Source organism: Gallus gallus, chromosome 4 (genome assembly GCF_016699485.2).
Source record: "Gallus gallus isolate bGalGal1 chromosome 4, bGalGal1.mat.broiler.GRCg7b, whole genome shotgun sequence".
In the NCBI taxonomy this organism is placed as follows: domain Eukaryota; kingdom Metazoa; phylum Chordata; class Aves; order Galliformes; family Phasianidae; genus Gallus; species Gallus gallus.
The window spans coordinates 71,651,002-71,677,375 of NC_052535.1; the positions used below are offsets into that span (position 1 = coordinate 71,651,002).

Here is a 26,374-nt window from a genome sequence, read left to right on the forward strand (position 1 = left end):
CTAGGTGTGAAAAGTCTACAGTAATACTGTGTTTCATTTTGGCTTATTTTATCTTCACACTTACTAACAAGCGCTGTGATAACAGTTCTTGTTAGTTGTTATGACAGAGTTAGCAGAAACAGTGATCCATCTTACTATTTACAGAAGCTTTGTTTGAAAGTATCAAGACAAATATTATGTATAATCCATTAAAAAAAATTAAAATACTGAACACTCTTATTGTCATGATTGATGTCACTTCATATTTTAGAACCAACATCCACCCAGGTATTTTATATATATATATATATATATATAAAATAACGGAAAAAGTAACAGAATTATATATAGCAACTACTGCAGTAGGGAAGAGAGTAAAACTTGTAATGGTTTTATGATTTTTGGTTATCAGTATTCCACATCATAACATCATGTAGTGCACTAGGAGTTAAAGAGTTAATGCTCCAGTTCTGGGTACCTGTCCCAGAAAAGAAGAAGAACTACACACCCCAGAGGTCTCTGTGTTCAGAGGGGAGATAAAATCCCTGGCAAAGTCATGGGAACTGGATCTCTTCCCTTCTCCTTGTACCGACCGCACGTCTTGCCTCAGCATTAGAGTAAGGCCTTCAGTTTTCAGTCTCTCTCATTTAATTTGATTTATTAGCTTCAATTCTAATTATATTGTATTATATTGTATTATAGTGTGTCATCTTGCATTCCGATGTCTTATTTAGTAAATTAAATTATTAGTAAATTAGTAAATTATTAGTAAATTTCTCCTCAGATTGTTGCCTCTTTTTTTGTTTTAGTACCATCTCTCTATCCTTTTCCCTTATCCCTTTCTGAGGCGTGGATCTGCTGAAGGTTTTTGAGGATTATCCATGAACACAATACTCCTTTAAAGAATTTTGTCATTCATTACCTCTGTAGTATTTGGAACTCTGTAAAAACCTCTAAATAGCTGACAGAACTCAGATCAGGAGAAAATCCATATATAGCAGAGTAACAGTCTTGTCAATGGGATTGTTCCGGCTATGGTATTGGTATCCTAATAGCTTCATAAATAGACACTAAAGTAAAGAACCTACTGTGAATAGAGAGAAGGGTATTTGATGAATGCTGGATGTGCACTGGAAAATGAGATGGTACAGCATCAAACTAGTCATAGCGCATGAAGTCACAAATACACAAACTTATTTATGACTTAAAAAATATTGTTTATTTTTAAAATGTATATTTTATTGGTGCAAGTAAAGCTTTAACAAGTTTTTATCCATTATTAGGATTTTTTTTTAATTCATCTTTACAAAATATCCTCTCTAATTTATCAAACAATATCTGAGTTGCTGAGTTTACTAAAAAGCATTTAGTAATAAGAGATTTTCTGGTCACAAATCCTATAGCTGAGCTGCAGTGGACACACTGGTTATGACAGATCTCACATACAGAACAGGGGTAGGCACATGTGCAGGACATGCAGGTGGTCTGAAATGTATAAACTGACTTTGCTTGGATACCCTTTCAGCTGCCTGCCAATTTAAGCCTAAGTATTCTCACTTTAACCAGGCTGTTGGGAAACCAGAAATACTGGTTTAGTGGCTAAATTCTCTTTATTTGGAAAGTAACTGTAGATAGAAAAGGAGAGCATATCTACAAACATATCAGATCAGGTTTAAGCACCCAGATCAGGTTTAAGCAAAAGTTTTTACATTTAATATCAAACTATAGGAATACAAAAGCAGCATGAGGAAAAAATTAAAAGCTTTCTTTAGAATTGCAGTGATAATATCCCAGTTTGCAAACATACAGAACAAATAACATTTTGCTCTAATAATAGGCCTGTATTTTCATTAAGTATAAACAACAAAACTAATTTGCTGCTTTAAATTACTAAGTCTGAAGAAATGTGAATGAATATTTTTTTCCATTTTCTGTCTGCTTTCTAGATGTTATATTTAACATTTTAACAGTTTATTTACTTATTTATTTATTTTTGCATAGTTTTTAACAGTGAATGGATAGTGCCATAAAGTTATGTGTGAAATAAAGAATGTGAGGTGACTCATACAACTCTACAACTTATAAACTTATGATAGTAATGCAGTTGTAAAGTATATTCTTCCATGCTGAAACCTTAATGTTGACAGATTACTGTCATCATTAGAGACCGAGCTCTATTATTTGCCAAATGGTTACACAGTTCTGACCAATAAGCTGGAAGAGATAGGTCTTCTAAAAGTCTGGTAAAGACTGATGATCAAATTTTTCTTTGTTTTGAATGTCTGATTGCAACTCTATACATTCAATTTGAAAATTTGCAAATAATGTATTTACGTTGACTGAAAACAGAATTACAAATATTCAAAAAATGATGATCCCTTCCAGAAATCTCAAAACCTATTCTCAATTTCCTTTCACAAATTGGGAAGCATATTTTTCGCTGCTCACAAGACTGTACTTAGCCAACATATAAAAATGCATGAAATTATTTGCCATAACTTGATCTTGCCATAATTAGATTTCATTTTGAATGCTGTTAAGATTTGAAACATAATTCAGGCAAGTTGATTTTCACCTTGAAGATACATGTTTAATTCATTTAAATGAGCATTCAAATCTATAAAAAAAACGCTAAATATGTGAGCCATTTTTTCATCTGGAAAAAATTTTCTTTTGAGTCCATAAATGTCTAGATTGCATTCTACAAATCATAAAATCTTTTTAGCATTTTACCTTGATTGCCATCGCAAAAGTATACGATTTCCCCATACCCAACTTCAATACTTTTAAGGAACTCCTGAAGCTGGCAATCCCCTGGACTTTATGAAATTCACAGCTTTGATAACAATTTGCACAACATTATACATTGTTAAAGCTTTTGCACATAAATTTTCTTGATGTGTGATGCAGTGATATTTAATCAAACATAAGTTGCTGGATGCAGTTGCTTCGACTTCTAATAATTACATATGTTTCTTTCTTAAATGAACCATCACAAAATTGCCATCAGTAGCTACAGCAGATATGTTGACAGTGGTTAAAGAAAATCACTTTCATGTAATTTCTACACCTTCATACAAATCAATAGATTTAGTCATCACCTTTTAATGGCAGGAAAGAAACCTTTTATTCGGTGACATTATATTAATTATCAATATATTTAATGAAAATGGGAGGTTGAACCATCTCATTGAATCATCACAGAATCACAGAATCATAGAATGGTTTGGGTTGGAAGGGACCTTTAAGATCATCTGGTTCCAACACTACTGCTATAGGCAGGGATACCTCCCTCTAGACCAGGTTGTTCAAAGCCCCATCCAGCCTGGCCTTGAATGCTTCCAGGGAGGCAATATTCACAACCTCATTGGACAACCTGTTCCAGTGTCTCACCACCCTCACAGTAAGGAATTTCTTCGTACTATCTAGTCCAAATCTACCCTCTTCCAGTTTTAAACCATTTCCCCTCCTCCTGTTGCTACGTGCCCTTCTAATAAGTCTCTCTCCAGCTTTCCTGTAGGCCCCCTTCAGGTACTGAAAGGCCTCTGTAAGGTCTCCTAGGAGCCTTCTCCAGGCTCAAGAGTCCCATCTCTCTCAGCCTGTCCTCATAGCAGAGGTGCTCCAGCCCTCTGATCATCTTTGTGGCCCTCCTCTGGATCAGTTCCAACATATCTATGTCCATCATACATAACCAAAGCATAAAATTCTAAACTAGCATCTTTACTCTACAAATTTATTTTGATGAATTTCGTATTTCTTCAGTTTTCTTGGCTGTTGTTTGATGAGACAATTTGACTTTCAGAGAAGTCTCCACCCCCCCCCCCCCTTTTTTTAAATCCAGAATAAATTTTATCTGTCAGTTTTCCCATACATTGCCTAATAAACCCACAATCACTAAACTCACCATTCACTGGGCACCACCAAAAAAAAGTCTAAACATATCCCCTTGATACCTGCCTCAACATGTATTTATTTTTGAAGCTGCAGACTTCATTAAATGTTTAAATTTATTGTTAAATCTTTAAATTCTTTAAAGCAAGACTGAATATTATTAGGATGCCCAGTGTGCAATTTACTAGCTGCAGCAGACAGAATGCTGTCATTGGTGGTATCAGAATTCATGCTTGACTGGGAAATGCAGATGTTGGTGGATATTCATGCATATAAGCATATGCTCGTGCATATGCTCACCAATATGATTGTGGAGTATCATCAATCCATCACAAGTGTTGCAGTGCTGAACCATTACTGGGTTTTAAATTAATGAGGTTTACATAGCATCCAGATAAAATATACAGAATTATATAAACACTCTAACAAAGATTAACCCCCCCCCCCAAAAAAAAAACCAGTAGTCCATTGTCAAAACACAGTTTTACGTGGTTGTAAGTTGTATTTTTCTACATAATTCTTATTTAATAGTCTAAAAAATATTCTAGTAACTTATTGTCAACAATCACTCAAGAATTTTTGCAGCATCTATCATTTGAAGGTACAATAATAATCTAATAATCTCTGCCAATAATCTTATATAAGCACAGCACAGCACAGCACAGCACAGCACAGAACAGAACAGAACAGAACAGAATAGAATAGAATAGAATAGAATAGAATAGAATAGAATAGAATAGAATAGAATAGAATAGAATAGAATAGAATAGTTGGAAGAGACCTTCAGAGATCATCTAGTCCAACCATCTGACCACTCCAGGGCTAACCTTTCGAACTATAAGCATTAGATATTCAATAACAAAAGCAGAAAGTCCTTAGGAAATATAGCACAATAAGCTGTGGGATCTAATTTAGGCATCAAGTACTGTGACAGTTGCTTATTCAGGATCAGACTTTTAGAATGATTGTAGGCTAATGCACCAATAACTGCAGTTCTCAGATGAGGTTTGCAGAGACCTGGCAAGATGCCTCATACTGGCTTTATCCTTCTTTTCTCTCCAGAGAGAGTAAAACCGCACAAACAACTGAAGAATAAGAATAGAAATATGGCCAAAGATCACAACTCTCTGAAGAGATGTAAAGTAAGGCTTCAGAAGTGCAGGTTGCATCCTGTTTCAGATTTTATAATATATTTATCTCATTATGTTTCTGTAATGTAATGGCTCCCACCAGATTCTGGTATGGTAAGTAATGAGATACAGCAGAAAAGAGAGTTTAATTTATCTGTACTAATGAAAATGTCTATATGTCATGCATAGCAGTACTTAATACAGTGTAACTAAAATCCCCAGTTATGCCAGTGGTTTGAGCACATTCCTAATCTGCAAAAAAAATAAAAATAAAAATAAATGCCAGTTTGGTCTTCTGCCAAAATAAATCACTCACAGAGGATATCACAAATGGTAATAAGATGAGAAAGCATGACCTCTGAGGAGCAATGATGGTTTATTTAGATGAGAAAAAACACAGGGAGGAGCACAATGATTTCTTTGCAATTTAACCATCATCTTCATAAAGAGGGCAGTGAAAAGCAGTTCTTGCTGCCTGCTGCATTTCTTTTATTGAAGTAGTTTATTTTGAGAAATTCTCTGTTTTCCCAAGTTTGAAACTAGTGAGCTCTGTGATAATACTGGGAGAACCCCTGTTTAACTAGAGACTTAACATGATTATAATCTTTCACTATGCCTGCCCACATCTATTACTTAGCAGAAGAAATGATGTAAAATGAATATGAGTAAAATCAGTAGAAGGTTACACAAAATTTTAGATCACCTCTATATAGCCCATTTATTTTTAGTCTTTCCAAGAGAAATGAGAATAACCATCAAACATAAGAACTGCAGATGTTTCAAAATAAAAAGATAGGTGAAGTTCCTCTGAAAGGAAAATGGTAGAAAAGTAGTGACTAGTGTGTTTGGAGAAAGGCCAATAGATTTGTAAGCTTACATGTAGGATTTTATTTGTAGCAGATGTATATACATACTTTAGGCATATCCAGATGCCTTACCAGTAATGATATCAGATATTAGATAGATTACAATCCTTTTCTATCTGTGATGAAATAGATGTAATTTTATTCCTGAAGACTGAATTCCTAGTAGTATTCTTTGAAATTAAAATTTAAATTTAGACACACGTATGTTTCGTCATTTATTTTGTCTTATAACCTTAAAATCTATATTAGCCTAATGCACACACTTTCTTTTTCTTATATTGATTGTCTTTTCATTTACTGTTCTATAGGGTGATTAAAATTTTAAATTCAATCTTTTGATCTGAAAACTTTAACAGAAAGGAGACTTTTTTTTTTTTTTTTTTTTTTTTTTTTTTTTTTTTTTTTTTTTTTACATGAGCAGGTAGAGATAGGACAAGGGGGAATGGCTGTAAACTAAAAGAGAGGAGGTTTAGGTCAGATGTTGGGGGGAGATTTTTTAATTGGAGGCTGATGAGGCACTGGTACAGGTTGCTCAGAGAAGTTGTGAATGCCCACTTCCTGGAGACGTTCAAGGCCAGGCAGAATGGGGCCCTGGGCAACCTGATCTGGTGGGTGGTAACCCTGCACATTTTGAGGTGGTTGGAATTAGATGATCTTTAAGATTTCTTCCAACCCAAACTGCTCCTTGATTCTATGAAGAATATATTACTTCAAGAATTAAGTTTCTCTGGATTCTCTTTTTTCCCAATTTAGATCCTGAGAGAGGGGCTGGAGAAGCCAATATAGTGAGCACTTTTATCCCTGATCTATTTTCTTACTACAATTCCTGTTTGTACTTCTGAGTAAAATAATATTCACGGTAACCATGCAGTTATATCTAAATCCAGTTCTACCTGATTCACAACATTACACACTGCACCTTAGACATTATCTTGCACCTGCAATTTTCAACTTTTTTTTTTTAAATTTGATAGTCACTAACAGTTTAATGTATACATTTTTTTTTTTAATTAATGTAAACTAAATTTTACCTACAACAATTGTACACAACAGTTACTTGTCTGCTAGTCAACTGCTACCACAGCTGCAATAAACTATGGTTGGTTTAGATCTGACAGGATCACTATCACTTCCATTCCCCTTTAGGTGTAAGATAGCATAAGTTAGAGGGACGAGGTGATAGCAGGGGCCCTCAACCTGCTGCATCTTATAATGAATATAGTAGGCAGCAAGCTGAGGAACAGAGAAGAATCAGGGAACACTGCCTATATTGGAAGCAGCAGGGGAAGACCTCAATTTTTCCCAAAGGTCTTTGGGAGGGCTTATCCAAGAAGGTAATGAAGCTGAAAGCCCAGCTGAAGTACTTCTATACCAGTGTATGAAATCTTATTGCTATAATGGAAACATGGTGGGATGACTCATATAACTGGAGTACCATGACTGAAGAAAGCTATGCCAGAGGGTGTTCAAGGCCAGATTAGGAAAAATGTCTTTATTGTGAGGGTGTTCAGGTTTCCTAGAGAGGTGAACTTGATCTTTGATGGTCCCTTCTAACTCAACCGAAGTATTCTATTCATTTCTACTTCTATTCTACTCCACTCCACTCAATTCTGCTCCATCTTATTCCATTCCATCCCTTTCCACCCCATTCCTTTTCAATTTCTCATTAAAATATAAAAGACATTGCAAATCTAAAGGTATGGAGAACTGGGGAGAAAAAAATCAGTAAAGAAGACCAGGCAGTTTAATTCCATACACTTGTGAACAAGTTCAGTACCAGTCTGCCATTGGTTTGTTTGACTGGGGAAAGGACATTGAGGATAAAGTTTAGCAAGGATGTGGAAAGGAGAAGCAGCTACATTTAATAAGGTAATAATAACTTGTAAACAAAAAAGCTAGGATGTGTATTGATGTGAAAATCTTTTTTGTTGTTGTTGTTTGGTAGGTAAAAACTCTACGATAGATGTAAAAGCTAATTCAGGGCATATACCAGTACTTGGAATTAAAACAGTTCTATAAATAATTTTCTAATTGTCCTTTACAATATTTCTTTTTATGGATATCTTTATTAAGTATCTAATAATGCCAAATATAAGCAACAAGATGATAAATAAAACTAAGCTTGCATATTATGGAGACTTGTGAGATGTTTTCATAGAGGCTCCTGGTAAAATTAAAAGCAGTCTTTGATAAGTACACTTTTATAAAAATACTAGTCTCTTTTTCTCTCTCTCACTTTTTTTTTTTAATAGACGTTTTCATTATCCAAGTTTACCTTAGATTGAAGCTGTAACAGGCAGTATTGTAACAGCAATTACCGCTAAGTAGTGTTATTACATATCACATATTTTTTTTTCCAAGTTTCTTTTTAATCTTTATAATAGAACTTCTGATTTTTTTTGAAAGGAGGTCAGTTTTGTCACATTTTCCTTATGGTTTCAAAGAAATGAGCTTTGTAGCAAAAAGAGAATAGTTGTGTAAGTGAGGAAAATTTATCTTACAGTATCTTTCAGTGAACACCCTCACATACCTTGCCCTCTCTCATTTTAGTTAAACATCCAAGTCAAATTCTGTTTAATTCGTGAGACTTGACCTCACTATTAATTTAAAAAAAGATTCTGAACTTCATAGTCAATAAATAGTAGAGTTGATCTAATGTACATAATCTGTAGCCTCAAACAAGTATTTACATCAGAAAATATCTATCTACCATACAGCATAGGTTTGTTATGATTAGTTATGATGTCAGATTTTCATTCATCTAGAAAAACATCATAGGTACATAATATGGCAGAGGTAATACTAACAGTAATGAGCTTTAGTTGAGATAGCTATATCTTTATTCCCTATCAAGAAGTTACTAAAGTGTGAGTTCAACTTAAGTGAAAACTATAGCAAACTTTCCTGGTTAATGAGATTTTGTGTTAATCCCCCATGCTGCAAATCAATTATTTAAAGCCTTTCACAGCTAATGGATCATATACTACTCTTTGATTAATACCAACAATCTAGTTTTAATGCAGTGAAGCAATCAACAGTCTTTACTATTCTTTTTTAATAATACCTTTTTTTTGGATAGAGAAGTAATATCCCAAAATAATTTTAAAATATAAATTTCTATATGAGAAAACACTGAACTCAATTGGCAGCAGACAATGTTGAACTGTGTTTAGTAGCTGTAGGTAAAGAACTTTGCTGATAATATTGATTGTAAATTCTACATTTATTAAATAATCCTCTGAGGACAGGGAAGAAGATATGGCATGGTAAATTAACAGTCTAGGGGGTAAAAAAAAAAAAATGAATAATAAAAACTAATGTACATTCAAAGAGAAAAAAATGTGATTTGCTACCCTGATTCAAACCCTCTGTTTGATTTACAGGGCACTTGCTTTAAGTAATACACATAGCAAAAGACATTCATAGTTCACTGAAAAATTTGCATCTGGTTGATGAGAAACCAACGAACACACGTATTTAGGTATAGTCAGCTTTTAACAAAGCAGAAGTAATTGAAGGAAGTGACTTTCATAAAATAACCTTCATAGTGAACTAGACAGTAATAAGAGTATGTTTAGAAAAGATATGAAATGAACAGGACTGTCCTTCTTTATCTCAGTTTTGAGCACTGACTGATTGTTGGGTTTTTTTTTCTTCAGGGAAAAAAGAATATTAATGCATTTAAAAAAGAAACAACACAATATAATTGTCTAAATCAGTTCCTGAAAGTCAGGGACATGAATTTTCACCTACATTTTCAAGTCACTAAAATGGGATATTTTACATAATATTATGAGTGAATAAATGAAGTAATTGGGAGGGAAAAAAAAAAAAAAAAGCAAACAAACATAAACCAAACAGAATAACAGGGCCACAGTAGGAAGAAAAAAATAAAGTTCATGAAGCATTGACCACTTGGATTTACAAGTGAATTGTTCACTTGATTTGAAGTTCCTTTTTCTGATTTGGGAGGAACAGAAACTAAGTCAAGCTATAATACATAAGTAGATCACAGTATTACAACCAATGAAGAATACATTTGCAATAAAAACTGGAATGAGACTAATAATGAAGTTTTTCATGAAGACACAAGGTATTAATTATAGGGTTTTTTTCATACAACATATTTTTGTATTTTTATATATGTAAGGAAATAGGATCTTTTAGTGATAAAAACTTCCAGTGTGATTATAAGGTCTTATACTTTATTTAAAAATATTTATGATATTTGCATTGAATCTAACAAAATTTTATTTTCATTCAGAGAAATATTTCATAAAGAGATATAACAAATGACAACTTCCCTAAACCATCTTTTAAACATATTACCCACTAAGGTTCCTCCCAATTCCTTAGACTCTGTCCTAAAAGCACACTAATTCCTTATATACTGGGACCACTCAGGAGTAAGGCAAAAAAAATTGTCATTAAGACCTTTACCCCCTAATAATTTTTCCTTTTGCAGTTGTTCTGTGCATATATGCATATAGATGTCTCTAGTACACGAGCAGTATCTGAACATTTTTACCTAGGTTAGCAGGCCAAATAAAAGTAGTAGTGATTCAGTTCAGCTTTTGTGTAATTACTGGTATTTAGACAAATGCCAAAGAAGATCTGGATATTCTTTCCCACCACAATGACAAAAAGAGTTAACTACCCTTTAAGCTTTCAAAGTCAATGCCCATACAGGTTGAGAGTACTTACATGTCTGCAGCCAGCAACTCTGGACTTGTGAGGTGAGGAGGACAGCAAGAAGTAGAGGAGCTGGTGTCTTGTACTATTCAGAAATGTAAGTGAACAGCTTTATTGCAACCTCTGCACCAAAGGATTATACCTGTTATTCAATATATTGTTTTGAAGTAATAAAAGAGAAATTATGAATCAAAATGCAGAAAACAAACCTGCAGCTTAACTGTGTCACTTGCTCTTGACAAAAACAGCTCAACAGCTTCTAAATAGACCAAAAACTGCAACACGCACAAATATAGGTAACTAAATGAATAAAAACAATGCTAACCATTTTAATTAGAAATATGGAAATATTAAAAGCCATTTTCTCAATTTGTTTTTTTCCTATCATTTTATTTTATCACCTCATTGTTTTTTAATCTTAGTTACAAAAGCACTTTCAACAACTGCACCTAATTATTAGTTTTGAAATTTTTTTTTCAAGTACTCACAAAAAATGTCATAAAAAATGATAGTGATAAACAGTTCTGTAAAAGTTACATAGGGACTTAAAATAATGGAGAGAAATACTAAAACACACATATGAGCACATAGAAAGGAAGTTTTTTGCTGCTTATAAAATTAATTATTCTGCAATTGAACTGATATGACCATTACAGAACAATTATTAAAGTGTGGGGATGATGGTTACTAAATATGTATTTTTCTAAAAGGAGTTACAGTAGCCTAGCAAGGATGAAAACAATTTAAGTAGTGAGTAAAATGCAATCAGCTTGATTCATTCTGTGAACATATAGGAAACATGGTGTTCTCTGCTTTGCAGTGATTTGTATTAATATGTAAAGCAGCACCTCAGATTAATCTGTTTTTAATATGGGTTAACTTATAGAGGACTCTGCCTTATTTTGCCTAGAAAGATTATTTTTGTAGCTGCAAATGACTTGGCTTTTTTGACATAAACCTCATTTCTATGAAAAGGTGTATTTTAATGTAGATATTGATAGCGTGGAAGACTTGACATTCAGAAGTTTCTGCTGACCAGCACTGTTTCCTAAAGAATTTACTACAAGGACAGAAGTACTAAGAAGGAGCCTAGTGAGAAAGTTACTGAAATAAGAACTGAACTGGGGTGAACACGGAGAGAGAAACTATTTGAGAGCTGCTTTCCCATAGGATTTAATATTTTCTTGCCATATAGTATTAAAAAAGTGATAGGTCTGCACTAGTAAGAATTGGTGAATTAAGGGTTGACTCTATCAGGCTGTCAAGATCTGTGTATCAAATATAAATAAAAAATAAAGATAAATATAAGAGACAGCTCCTAGACATGATACGCAACTATACTGTAATTAATGTATATTTTCTTTACTTATTTGCTATATTAAATGGCATGTCTGATGGTAGAAAGAGATTATGAAACAAGCCAACAAATGATAACAAAGCAGCATTCTGACAACTTTGTGTAAATGATGAATGCATTCCATACAATTCAAATGGTTTTACTGCTATTTTTCTCAACACCTGTTATTCTGAGATAGTCACTTGTTAGGAGACTTCAAATGTAGGGTTGAATTAAACTGTTTCCCTTATTTATATGGAATCATCTGTGCATAAAGTTTGAGGCATGAAGCAACATCAGGTTGCAAACTGTATTACTTTTTATGCACTCTCTCGAAGCTTTTTAGTAATTAAACACTACACACTAACAAATATGCTTATAAAAAATCTCATTATAGTTATCTTCATTTTAGAGGTATGAGTGAAGTCAATTAGCCTACATTTTGCTCTAAATAGTGACTAAAGTTGTTGAAATGTCAAGTGGTATATACTGGGGATTGCACTGAATTATAAATTTTACCTAGAAGCTTGTAAGAAAATTGATTTTTGCTAAAAGTTGTCCAGCAATAATTTTTTACAGATTTCAATTCCCAGGTGAGGCCTGGCCTGGGTGCTAGATTCCTTTCATCCTAACAACAGATTAAGCACATGCAGGAAGAGCACAGTATGGCCCAATCACATATGAGGTGCTTTGTGTGACAGGATCAGAACATTCTGTTTAGTTGAAAACTGATCATACTCTGAAGAACCACTGTGATTTCACTTTGATGTAATTCTATGAACAAATGAGTTACAGAAGTTCAAAGCATGCAGTTGAAATAAGATAAAACTTAGCATGTCACAGCTGAAACTAGTCATGCAGCCTCTGTTCCTAAATGTAAAGTATCTTAAAGTATATGTACTTCTGGAGTATATGGAGGATAACTCCGTGATGCAGCTGGTGAGGGAGAGCCTGCGAGAGGAGCTGCCCTGTTAGACCTGCTGTTCACAAACAGAGAAGGTCTAGTGGGAGATGTGGAGTCCAGGGGCTGTCTAGGATAGAGTGACCATGACATGGTAGAGTTCTCAATTCTTGGTGGAGCCAGGAGGGGGAACAGCAAAACTGCTACCTTGGACTTCCAGAAGGCAGACTTTGAATTGTTCAGAAGACTAGTAGAGGGAGTCCCCTGGGATTCAGTCTTAGAGAGTAAAGGGGTCCAAGATGGGTGGGCGCTCTTCAAGAAGGAAGTCTTAAAGGCACAGGAGCAGGCTGTCCCCCTGAGCTGCAAAATGAGCCGGTGTGGAAGAAGACTGGCATGGATGAATAGGGAGCTATTCTTGAGACTCCAGGAGAAAAAGAGAATCTACCTCCTGTGGAAGAAGGGACAGGCAACTCGAGAATACAAAGTTGTTAAGATGTGCAGGGAGAAAATCAGAAAGGCAAAAGCCCAGCTGGAACTCACCCTGGCTGCTGGGGTAAAAAGGAACAAGAAACTCTTTTACAAGTAATCAACAGTAAGAGGAGGACCAGGAAGAATCTCCATTCTTTACTGGATGAGGCTGGGAATGTGACCACTGAGAATAAGGAAAAGGCAGAGGTTCTGAATGCCTTCTTTACATCTGTCTTCAAAAGTCAGACCAGTTATTGTCAGGGTACTCGACTCTCTGACCTGGTAGTCTTGTCTGGGGAGCAGACTAAACCCCCCACGATTCAGGAGGACACAGTCAGAGACCTACTACTAAAACTGGACTGCCACAAGTCCATGGGGCCAGATGAGATTCACCCGAGAGTGCTGAGGGAACTGGCAGATGTGATAGCCACACCACTTTCTACCATCTATCAGCGCTCCTTGTTGACTGATGAGGTCTCAGAAGACTGGAGGCTTGCCAGCATGACTCCCATCTACAAGAACGGTTGCAAGGATGATCCAGGGAACTACAGGCCTGTTAGCGTGACCACGGTGCCGGGGAAGGTTATGGAGCAGATTGTCTTGATGGAGATTATGTGGCATGTGCTGGACAACCGGGGGATCAGGCCTAGCCAACATGGGTTCACAAAGGGCAGGTCCTACTTCACCAACCTGATCTCCTTCTATGATCTAGTGACCCGTCTGGTGGACGAGGGAAAAGCTGTTGATGTGGTCTACCTAGACTTCAGCAAAGCCTTTGACACTGTCTCCCACAGTATTCTCCTACAGAAGCTGGCAGTCCATGGCTTGGACAGGTACACTCTTGGCTGGGTAAGGAAGTGGCTGGAGGGCTGGGCCCAGAGCGTGGTGGTGAATGGAGTTAAATCCAGCTGGCAACTGGTCATGAGTAGTGCTTCCCAAGGGTCGGTGCTGGGGCATGTCCTCTTCAATATCTTTATTGATGACCTGGATGAGGGCATTGAGTGTACCCTCAGTAAGTTCACAGATGACACCAAGTTGGCTGGAAGTGTCAATCTGCCTGAGGGTAGCGAGGCCCTACAGAGGGATCTGGACAGGCTGGATAGCTGGGCTGAAGCCAATGGGATGAGGTTCAACAAGACCAAATGCTGGGTCCTGCACTTTGGCCACAATAACCCCAGGCAACGCTACAGGCTTAGAGGGGCAGAGTGGCTGGAAGACTGCGTAGAGGAAATGGACCTGGGGGTATTGACTGATGCTCAACTGAACATGAGCCAGCAGTGTGCCCAGGTGGCCAAGAAGGCCAGTGACATCCTGGCTTGTAATAGAAATAGTGTTGCCAGCAGAAACAGGGAAGTAATTATCCCCCTGTACTCAGCACTAGTGAGGCCGCACCTTCAGTAATGTGTCCAGTTTTGGGCCCCTCACTGCAAGAAAGACATCAAGGCCCTGGAGCGTGTTCAGAGGAGGGCAACAAAGCTGGTGAGGGGTCTGGAGCACAGGCCTTATGAGGAGCGGCCGAAGGAGCTGGGATTGTTCAGTCTAGAGAAGAGGAGGCTCAGGGGAGACCTCTATAACTACCTGAAGGGAGGTTGTAGTGAGTTGGGGGTCAGCCTCTTCTCTCGTGTGACTAGTGATAGGACTAGAGGGAATGGCTTCAAGCTGCGCCAGGGAAGATTCAGGCTGGACGTTAGGAAATACTACTTCTCTGAAAGGGTGGTCAGGCACTGGAATGGGCTGCCCAGCGAGGTGGTCGAGTCACTGACCCTGGAGGTGTTCAAGGAACATTTGGCTGTTGTGTTGAGGGTCATGGTTTAGTGAGAACCATTAGTGATGGGTGATGTTTGGACTGGGTGATCCTGTGGGTCTTTTCCATTTGGTGATTCTTTTGGTGATTCTATAAGGTGACTGAGGGATAGGAACACTTTGGACAGATGTATTGAGTTTGTAGCTACTAGATGAGACCATAAATAAAGGCACTGAAGAAATACTTGCTATTTATTCAACCTGTCAATAGCACAGAGTTGATAGTGTGTATGTGTTAAGTTACTAGTTTTACCTCTGTGTCACTTAGCCTGTAATCAACAGTTATTGAGCTATAAAACACATGGATATTGATTTCTTTTAAGAACAGTATTAGTCATTATATAGCCCCCAAATGTAGCTACTTTCAATCCTTGTGCACCCTTGCAATAAATAAATAATATAAAATAAAATGCTGATGGCACTACTATATGATTATTGATTGTTTCTATAGAATTATGTTTCATTCAATTTCATGATTGATTTTTTCTTTTAAAATTCACATCTTCAAAAGGGTGTTATTAAAGGTTCATGATTATTTTAGCTGCCCTGAACAATTCTTCTTCCCTGTACTGATCTGAAAAATTACATTGCACTGTGCACAGCGTATTAAGGTAGAACATTCAGACATCCTTCATCTTCATGTAAAAAGGGCAAAACTGCTGGTTCACTCCAAGATTTGGTTGTACAAGTGAAAATACACATCTCTTATGTCTATGAAAAAGTTTAGGGGAAATTTGCTAATCAGTGCAAAAATCAGGATCCACAGCATCGCATTAAGTGAAATTATATGTACTCACATTAAAGTGAAGTTTGGTCTGTGAAAATTAGATGGTTGAAAATATTCAAGTCAACTCATAGCTGAGTAAGAGTAAGAAACTAACATTTATTATGTTAGTTCACCCTGATCTGTGCTTTATTTCTCTGTTAGTATCATACTTTGTTTTTCTAGTACACTACGATTTTCACGCGTGTATACTGGTTTCCTTATACTGAGATATGGAAGATACCTTTTGTGAAGCACTGCTTTGCTTCATGAATACTTAACCAGAAATGCACTTCTTATATGATACATGTTAACAGCGTATCATATATGCTATCACAGTGAGTTTGTTTTCTTAGAGGGTTTCTATATTCCTCTGCAAAGTAGAACTAATTCTGTCAATCAACTCTGGATGAGCAGATATACCAGATTTATGTATATAAACAATGTAATCCCGTATGAATTTCTAGATCTTTATCATTACTAGGGACAGCTTAGGAATCATACAGTTTTTATTTGTCCTAACTGCAAATTCACACTTCCAAAGCATCCTAATGATGTGCACAGCATGTGCTTCAATTTTTTATTATGTAAGAGAAAAGTAAAATAGTTCAGAGGAAGGCTGAACAGCTTTTCACCTTTCAGCTAAAGGAATCCTGTAACTATGAAGTTTCTTTGGGATAGTGTGATTTTCACCATTCATTTGAAAGACAGGGAAAAGGAGGGGAAAAAAGGTTTCTATATATGCGTAGGAACAGAATAGGGAGATATAAGATAATAAACTGAAACCGTTACACACATTATTTTTCTTCTTGAGAAGTCAAGGGGTTTCAGAGAAACAGAGGTTAAGTGGAGGACACAGCTTAAGAAATATAACAGTCATAAGTGCTGAAGTTTCTCACCCGGACAACTAAATTTTACCTTCAGGGTCTAAATAAACAGATATTTCCAAGATTTCTCTGAAAGAACAATACAATATCCAACGTTTCTTTTTTCTTGAACACTTAGAGAAGGAAATAATTTATCATGGAATAAAAACAAAGAATGAGATATATTCCAAAACTTCATCCATAATTCCGGGCTTGGAGCCAGAATTGAAACTGTATTACAAAGAACAAGTTATGATAATGACCGTTCCCTAAGCCAGGGAGATGAACTTAAAAATAATTTTATATCTGTCTAACTTGCTTTAGGTGTGTACTTATATATTTATTTATTTAAAAGTTGTTTTTTCTTTCATGCTGTGAATAGAGGTTGAGTTGTTTTTTGTTTGTTTGTTTGTTTGTTTAATGTTGAAGGCCTTATTTGATACTAACTTCACTATCCTTTACATCCATCTCTATATGTGCCTTACATTAAAAGAAGGTTTATAGCTGAGGCTGTTGCTGTTTCAAGGCTTTTCTGTAGCAGAAATATATCTTCACTTTTAGGCATGGGTTTCACAAAGATTTTCCAAGTTCCACAAATATTTTTTATTTAAAAATATTTAATATACATATTTCCATGCAATAGTAAAATATTATTTTATTAACATTTTCTTCAGTGTGTCCTGAGTTTCATCTTAGAAAGTCTTGAGTCTTGAGACTCACACTTATGATGTCTTTCTTAGATATGTGGTGTAACTAAGCTGTGCCAAATTTGTATTCAGCAAGAGAATTCTGTGAAAGTCTATAATATAAATGGAGTTGAGTTTTGTACCTCTAGAGGAGTCATTATAATTGTTACTGTGGTTAAGATGCACACATTAGGTAAAAATTTGTTCTTTGTGGTGAATAGTGTAACTATATTTGACTGATTTAAACAAGATTTAATGACAGCAAAAAACATTTTTAACAAAAAGGACTGTGATTTTCTGAATCAGAAAATAAGAATTTCCTAAATATCTGGCTAATATCATTAATTTCCTGACTTAATGCTTAAATAAGACTCATCTTACTGATTTTATTATATTGACTTAAAATTAATTAATTTAGACTTAATCACAATACACATACTTCAAATAAATAAAATCCATAGAAAAATATGCACATAAACCAACACAAGAATTGGAAGTGCAGTTTTCAGTAATCACACGTTTAGAGCTATTTAAACCCCTACTCTCTTGAGCTTTGGATAATAGGTCTTGAGGAAGAACTTGAGAATGAGGTCCTGGTTACAGCCAGATAAAGAAAATTCATATTAGAATACCAAACTGCCATAAAAAGCTTACTACAAAAATTTGCCAGTAACACTGCTGCAATAGAAAAGTCAGTGAAGAGAATACTTTGAAGGACATAAATAAAAGAGTGAAGCAAAGCAAAGCAAACGTTTCTTAAGCTGAAGAAAATCCTAACAAAGCAGGATAAAGGATTTTAAAATGAAAAATTATATTCAAATGGTCTTCTTGAATTATGAAAACCAAGCTTGGAAGAATAAAGTTCAGTGCTATGTAAGCATTTGTCAGGAAATGGTACTACAACAAAAAATTCTTATTCTTTAGAAAAAAAAATTGAAGTGGGAAATGAACTCTTTATGATAAAATATAAAAGAGATATATAAAACAATAAGATATAGATGTAACATGCTTTTTAGATATATGGATAAAAAAGAAAGTTTATTCAACAATTCTGAGAAACTATGTGCCTAGTACAGTCAGATAATTAGCATAGATTGCAATCAAGCATTTAAATGTTATTTGTGGATTTATGTCATGCTTTTAGTAGAAGAAGTTGGCATTGAGGTAACAGCAATAAGAAGCTTAATGTCTCATAAGTCTGAATCAAATTCCTTCTGTTCTCATTTCACCGTCTCTCCCTTCTTGTATGGCGAGTGCAGCCTTCCCCCTATTACCACAGACACAGCCATCTACAGAACATGTCCCATTTAAGAACTTTCTTCCTAACTCACTAAATTCACAGAAGTCTGTTTCAGCTGAACAGTATTTAAAGAAATTGTACTTTTTTTTCATTTTTCATTATGTTACCTGTCTTTATTAGTGTACTTTACTTTTCTTAACTAGGCAAATCATTAACTAATGTAAGGAAGATAAGGAGACTGAGTACACCCTCAGTAAGTTTGCAGATTACACCGAGTTGGCTGGAAGTGACAATCTGCCTTGGGTAGGAAGGCCCTACTGAGAGACCTGGACAGGCTGGATAGCTGGGCTGAGACAAATGGGATGAAGTTCAACTAGATCAAGTGCCAGATCTTGCACTTTGGCCACAAGGAACACAGGCAATGCTGCAGGCTTGGGGCAGAGTGGCTAGAAGACTGTTTAGAAGAAATGAACTTGTGGGTGTTGATCGATGCTCAGTTGTATGTGAGCCAGCGGTGTGCCAAGGCAGCTAAGACCAATGGCATCCTGGCTTGGATCAGAAATAGTGTTGCCAGCAGGAGCAGAAAACTGATCATCCCTCTGTACTCAGCATTTGTGAGTCTGCATCTTGAGTACTGTGTTCATTTTTGGGTCCCTCAGTACAAGAAAGATGTCAAGGCCCTGGAGTATGTCCAGATAAGGGCAAGGAAGCTGGTGAGGAATCTGAGGCACAAGTCTTATGAGGAGTGGCTGAGGAAATTGGGATTGCATAGTCTGAAGAAGAGGATGCTTTGGGGAGTTTGTGCTTTATTTTGCCTGTTATTCTTTACGAATAGAATGAAATAGAATTCTTATATAAATTAAATTCAGTACTTAAATTTTTAACTGTTACTGAAATGAAAATTGCTACAGAATCTGTCCAAACCAGATGATGTAGAATCTTCATCCTGTAATTAGCCATGAATGAAGCTCAGAAGGCTTTGAGTTTTGGATAATCTTCCCAAGGTTAAGATGCTTAGCACAAGGGGATTTTTTTGTTTGTTTGCTTTTTAAGTTATCTGAATGAAATGACGCTTTTGCAAGAAACATTCAACTTCTATCAACTTTCAGATTCTTCATATGCAGAGTATTTACTTCTTAATATCCCGAAAACCTGATGTAAAATAAGCAATTATAAACAGGTTTGTGAGTATCCAAAGAACTAGAACAGTTTAAGAAAGAAATCCAGTAGTTTAACACTTCCCATGTACTTCTACCATTTCCCTACTTAATATTTGATCTCTTTTTTTTCCATCTTGAGAGTAGGAAAGATAAACAAAAACAAACAAACAAAAAAACCCACAACAACCTTGCACTTATACAACATCTCTTTATTTTATCTTCCAAGAATTCTGATACGTGACCATAAGTAGGTATGTAAATTTTTTGTCATGTAGAGGCTTACATCATCACTTTCTGTATCTAACCATTTTACTCAGTATATATCAGACATGTTACTGCAAACACAACATTGAAATTGTTACTTTTAACATTAGGAGAAAGAAGACAGGACTCAGTGTTTGCCATTTCATCTCATCTAATACTTCTTTTGCCAGGAAAAAAACAAAAACAAAAAAACAAACTGAGGAGAGGAGCTTAAATAAGCCTTGATGTAAACTATACCTTCAATTTATCCTACCTTAAAACAGACATTTCTAAATTAATCTCTTGATTGTTTCTTCCTTGTCTTCCTTTTCTTTCCTTGGAGCAGTTGGAGTTATTTCAGCTTCTCATTAATTCACGTACCTTATAAATATAAGAATAGTGTCTCCATTTCTATAATGTTAAAGTATCCAGTTATCATAAAATTCAGACACTTTGGATATATCTAATTTGTAGACATCAGCACTGCAGCATGAGAACTACATTTATTAAGTACATTTAAGCATCTTAGGTATTTCTTGCCTAGTAGTAGTTCATCAGCTTGTACTGTAGCATTCTGACATCAGAAATTCTTTCCTTAGTCTTAGCAGGCGATGCAGTGTTTTACACTTTATTTCCTTGACAGTTAAAGACTAGCAAAGTGGACTTTTCTTTTTTCCTCATTTTCTTTTCCAGCAGAAACACTTATATCAGGATTGCTTACTGATAATTAAAGAAAATCTATGTAGACTTGGTCAAAGATGGAAGTAATTGCATAAGTGCATGTCTTTCTAAAAAAGTAAATAATTGTTTTTCATTTCCTCTTGAAAATTTTAAATGGTTTTCTTTCTGATCTTGGCTTTAAATGACAAAAATTAAGACAGTGAAAGAGCCTGAAAATCAGGTATTTTGGACAGTATTTTATCTATATTATGGCTTTTTTTGAATATACTTGGTAGAAGAAGATAAGAAATTGATGTACCTAATGTTTCAAAGAAATCTTCAATTCAGTGAAACATTTCTTACCTTTGTCTTATGTCCTGGGATGAAAGAGAATTCCTTCCTGCTCACCTGTTCACCTTTTCATACCCTCTTCATCCCTTAATAAATAACTTCTCAACAGCAAGCATTACTGATCTTTCATTTGTTCATGAATGGAAATTTACGTAACTCACTTCTGATCCTACAGATACTGGTTGCAGCAGCTTACTGGGCAGCGCTCTGGGCTTTTTAATTTATTCCTCTGGAGATCTCATTGTGGAGTAGATTGATGTAAGTAAGGAGACAGTCAATTCAGATTTAAATAATCAATTTTAATATTTTGTTTTCTAATTAAGGTATTTCTCAAAGAAATGCTGTTCTTCATTAGCTGATAAAAGTTGTTGCCATCTTTATGTTTTATATCTGTTTATTTAAGCAATTATGCCATTTAATATTCATTTATTCAGATACTTAACTTCTGAATTTCTACTGGTTGCAAATAAAGAATGAAGATCTTTATTCTTATCTAAAGAATTGTCTACATTTACTCATTACTTTTGTCACCTTTATTAAAAAAGGAAATTGGAATTCAATTATAAATAAGCAAAACAGGAATTTAATAAATAAAATGTCTCCACACATTAGGAAAACATTTATCTGGGCTTTTTTTTCAGTGATAACTACTTGCTTTATAATAAAAGGAGCACATGTATGGTAGTGAATTCATTGAAATATTTTCCTGGCCTTTTAGATATCTTTTTATAACACTTTCTTTACATTTATATGCTCAAAAATTCTTTCTTGATTGTCAGTGGTCATTTGACTTTGAATGAACTAAACACTGACTGCCATTAATTGAATAAATACAAAGAATTTTTTTCTCTTATAAGAAATAAAGTAACTTAGAATATTCACCTACTTTTTGTCTACTTTAATACAGAGGGATGCTCTGAAAGTAAAGCCTCCTAATTTTTTATGTTGTCCCACAACGTTAGAGGTAGATGTTGGTGGTATGGCAACAGAGGTTGAACCTTCCCACCAATATTCAGTTACATTCTGTAATTATATGTGACAGATGGCAGTAGAGGGGTAGTCTGATAAAATGTCATCTGATATAGAAGTGTGTGATGCAAAATTGTGTCGCTGAATTTTTCCATGCACCCACTGACATTCATCAATGCTTGCTGAACATATATGGAGACCAAACAGAGGATGTGAGTGCAGTGAAGCAGTGGGTGTGTGTTTCAGCAGTGGCAATAGTGAGAGTGGGTTACCTCTGCTTGTGCAGATTTGTAGGAGCACAGCATGCAGGCTTTTGTTCATTGTTGGTAAAAATGCATAGCTATGACTGAGAATTTGGTCTTTCAAATACTGCAGTTGTGCTGTTTGTATCTGTTGTAGTGTTCATGCAGATAACTAGGAGGCATTACTTTCAGAGCAAACTACATAATAGACATCTGAAAAAAACACAGTTCAATAATAAAATATTCATTAACAACAAAGCTTATCTACTTCAGACATATCTTTTGCCAAATAATGACACCTGTTTTGGATCACGTTACTTTTTATTATCTATCAATAGGATAGGTTTATTGTACATGAAAAACAGCCAGACACTGTCTGGAATTTAAGTAATACCAGGAAATCCTTAAAAGCTGTACCTAATCTTTCATACATTTTTAAATACTGGAATATGTTTATGCCTGGGGCTTTATCTTGCATTCACTTTAGTAGATTACATTGTGCCTGACCATATAAAAGCCTGTTATAATGAAGAAATCAATATTTTTCATTTCAGTTAGTGACTGCAACTCAATCAATTAGCAAAGTAATATTATTCTAATTTAGTCAAGAATAACACAAAAGTTCCTCAGTGGAATCATATATGCATAACACATAAATTTTGTACTGCTTTCCTACAATTGATTTTTCCCCATTTTTTTTTTCTTCTCAGCAGACCTATTTTTTCAGTAGTTCTTCTAGGAACCCCCTTGAGAGACATCAGATCTTTTAGTAGCTTACTAGCTGACAACCAGCCTGATGAGTTGAAGACATGATCCCCAATCAACAGAAAACTTTTGATTTGTTGAAGATTGTTATTTGTCTTCAAAGACCTGGAAAGCCAGACAAAGTCTTCCAGGAAGTAATAGACTTTTGAAAGCTTCAGTAGATGGTAATCAAGAGCATACCAAATGATCACTGAACCACAAGTTCATAGGAGCATGTGAGATACTTTAACTGATCTGTATGGCATGTTTGTCATGCTGAAGTTAAAGAATACTGGTTCATTTTACTGGAGAACTGTTAAGTAATATGTTCATATAAATCTTCATGGCTGCTGAAAGGTAGCTTGTCTTTTATGTCACCGCCACGACTGCTGAAACACACCACCCACTGCCTCACTGTGCTCACATCCTCTCTTTGGTCTCCATAAATGTTCAGCAAGTGTCAGTAAACATCAACAGGTGCAATTTTTTCTGCACAAAGGAATTCAATTACACATCTTTGCTTCACATACCCTTCTGTGTCAGATACCATTTTGTCAAATTGCCATCTATTGCATGTAATTGCAAAATATAATGGAATATTGGTGAGAATGTTCAGCCTCTACTGCCATCTCACCAACATCCAATTCTGGCATCAGGGGCCAACATAATAAGATAAGAGGCATTACTTTTGGAACAGCCCTTGTATATGGTCTTCTACAGATGTCAAATCTCCATAACTGAGGTAAGATTTTAGGAAAGCATAAAGCTTGCCACCAGATGAAAAAGCAAGTCATATAAACAGGGTTTGGAGCAATATATTACTGTTGACTAGACACAAACAGAGGTATGTAAATGCTGCAAACATAAAAGCTATTTCCTTCTTCCTGTGGCGGTTGATTTTACAAAGTGCTTTCATTATTGTACTGCATTTCTATATGATATTTGCTGCTGGAATACTTTCTACTGTTCTACTGTTGTTGTTTTCCCTTTCTCTGTTTCTTTTTCTCTTTAAATAACAAGAATTAGAACACTGTTGTAATTCTGAGAAGAACCAAACATATCTGTCTTACAAATGGAAATAAAAGTCTCCATTGATAATGTGGTGTCTTTTACCAGATTGATACATATTTAATATTCATTCTTTGGATGGACTGCATGATGATGCAACTAGACTGCTTCTTCCATAAGACATAACATATTAATTGTCATTATCAGAACAGATTAACTGATTTTAGACTGCAGCTAGAACATCTGATATAACCCTCCCTGCATGTAAGCATCCTACGAATAGTATGGTTTCATTTTAATATTGCATATGTCAGTGACGTATTAAAGCACAACTAGATACATTTCCGGCTTTCCGGCTTTCTTGGAAATCATAATAATACACCCTCCCACTCTGCTATTAAGCAAGATTACTGGTTAGTTGATTCCAGAACTAAACTATATGCAATATGAATAAGCAGGGCAGTACATCTTTGAAATACCCGAGTGCACAATGACGCACTCAAGCAGGATTGTACCACGGTACATGGTAATAGTAGGTGCACACTCTAATGGATCAGGCCTTGTAACAGACTAATCTGATGACTGTTTAAACAGTAGTTGTTCATGCAGCATCTGGACCTCTACCTGCTTCACCAGTGCAATTCGAAGCATGAACACTACAAAGAATTTCAAGTGCTCAGGGAATTCCCCAAGCAAGTTTGGTCTGGATGTCTATAGATCAGTCTTTGAATCACAGCTGTCTATTTAAGTATTCAAAGACATTTTGATTGCAAGATACAGCCTAATGAAGAACTTACATCACGCTTCCCAAAGTATTGTCACAGGCATTGTCAGTAGTACTGGACAGTATTTAGAAAGTTTAAAGGGGTGTAGGTAAAGCAGAGGCAATTTGCATCTGTAAAACTATATTAAGTAGACTTCAAAATGAGCTTGTTTTGAATTTAAACGTTAAGTTTATAATCGTGTAAACATTTTTTTAGCCTGTGCTTCAGTAAAAATAGAATTTTCATTGTTTGACAGAGGACAGAGGCCCCATGGTAACTTTGCCCCATGTGCTTTATGTGCTAGGCTCAAGTCGTGGCCTATTAAGCTTGTTATCAACTTGTTACAAACACTTGTTGTGTGAACCAGAGCTTCATATCAGGTATCTCTTGTTATGATGTACAGTTTCATCATGAGATAAGAGTAAAGGCCTGAAAATATGAGCACAGGTTGAAACAGAGGTCCCAGGACTGTAAACAATTTACTGGCAGCCAATTACTATTCACTTAGATTACTGATCACAGCCTTGGGAAGTGAAGGGGACAACTTTTACTTGTAGAAAAGGAGCAGCAGTTAAGCAAAGGAAAACAAAATAGCAAAGCAGAAGAATAAACCACACACTGTGGCCTGGGAAAGTAATCCTGCCTTGGTGGTGCACAGTGAATAGTCTAGAGGGAGGGGAGGCCATGGGTGAGCAATTCTCTAGAAGCTCAACAAGAGGAAAATATACCAATTTTGAGAGGGAAGGAAACAATAAAAACAGAATGGTAGTGCATTTTCAGCTTCTCTTGACAAGAGGTTCTCAAAGCTAACTACCTTGACCTTGATGACTAAGACTTACAAAAGCTGTAGCCATTAGCTATGCATACCATGGCATACAAGTAATTCAGGATGTGATTATTATTAACTGTTTGGAATAAGTAGTGATAATGATAAAATATGTGTAAGAGCTCCTTTGATAATACAGTGTGTTGTTAATGAATGTCAGTCTAGGAAAGTTTCATTTTAAAGTTTAAAACTGATTTGTCACTCTTTTAAACACTACTATCCCAACAATCTTTAATTCCTTAAGTGATATATGTATATATAATCATTTGCAACATACAATGCATGGGTCAAGAAGACCCATCAACGGCAATAGAACAGTCATACAAAGGGGGGAAAAAACCCATCTATCTCTATCTTGAAAGTCTGAACAACAGAAGTTAAACCATCAATTCAAGTGTTTTTGTTCCAGCCCTCACAAGTTGGCTATTGCTATGGCCCATAGGTATGTAAGCAGTGACTTCTTCCTTAACTGAAAAAAGTTCTTATTTCTTGTTATGCTGCTTCATTTCTCTCTGAAGACTTCTCCTAAAAGATACTATTGACTCTAATTAGTCAGATATTGCAGCAAACAGACATTCCCACAATAAATATAGTTTGCTTAATTCTTAATGCACAGGTGTAATATTATATTGTATTTGACTACCCTTCATTGAATTTGCATTTCTAAATAAAATGAACGTTATAGCATCTACCTACCTTTCATTCAATTACGTCAAGGAACTGGCTTTGTTGTCACAGTGATTAACAAAAACAGTGTGAAAAATATTAACCATTATCTGTGTCCAA

General features: G+C 35.5%; 1 long non-coding RNA gene across 1 annotated transcript; it reads left to right on the top strand.

Moving 5' to 3' along the window:
- The first annotated feature begins 463 nt into the window (after nucleotides 1–463).
- Nucleotides 464–24,074, top strand: LOC121110667. Its single transcript, XR_005859502.1, has 3 exons — nucleotides 464–596; nucleotides 21,211–21,293; nucleotides 22,960–24,074. It is a non-coding gene; the product is annotated as an uncharacterized LOC121110667 (long non-coding RNA).
- Nucleotides 24,075–26,374: the final 2,300 nt, after the last annotated feature.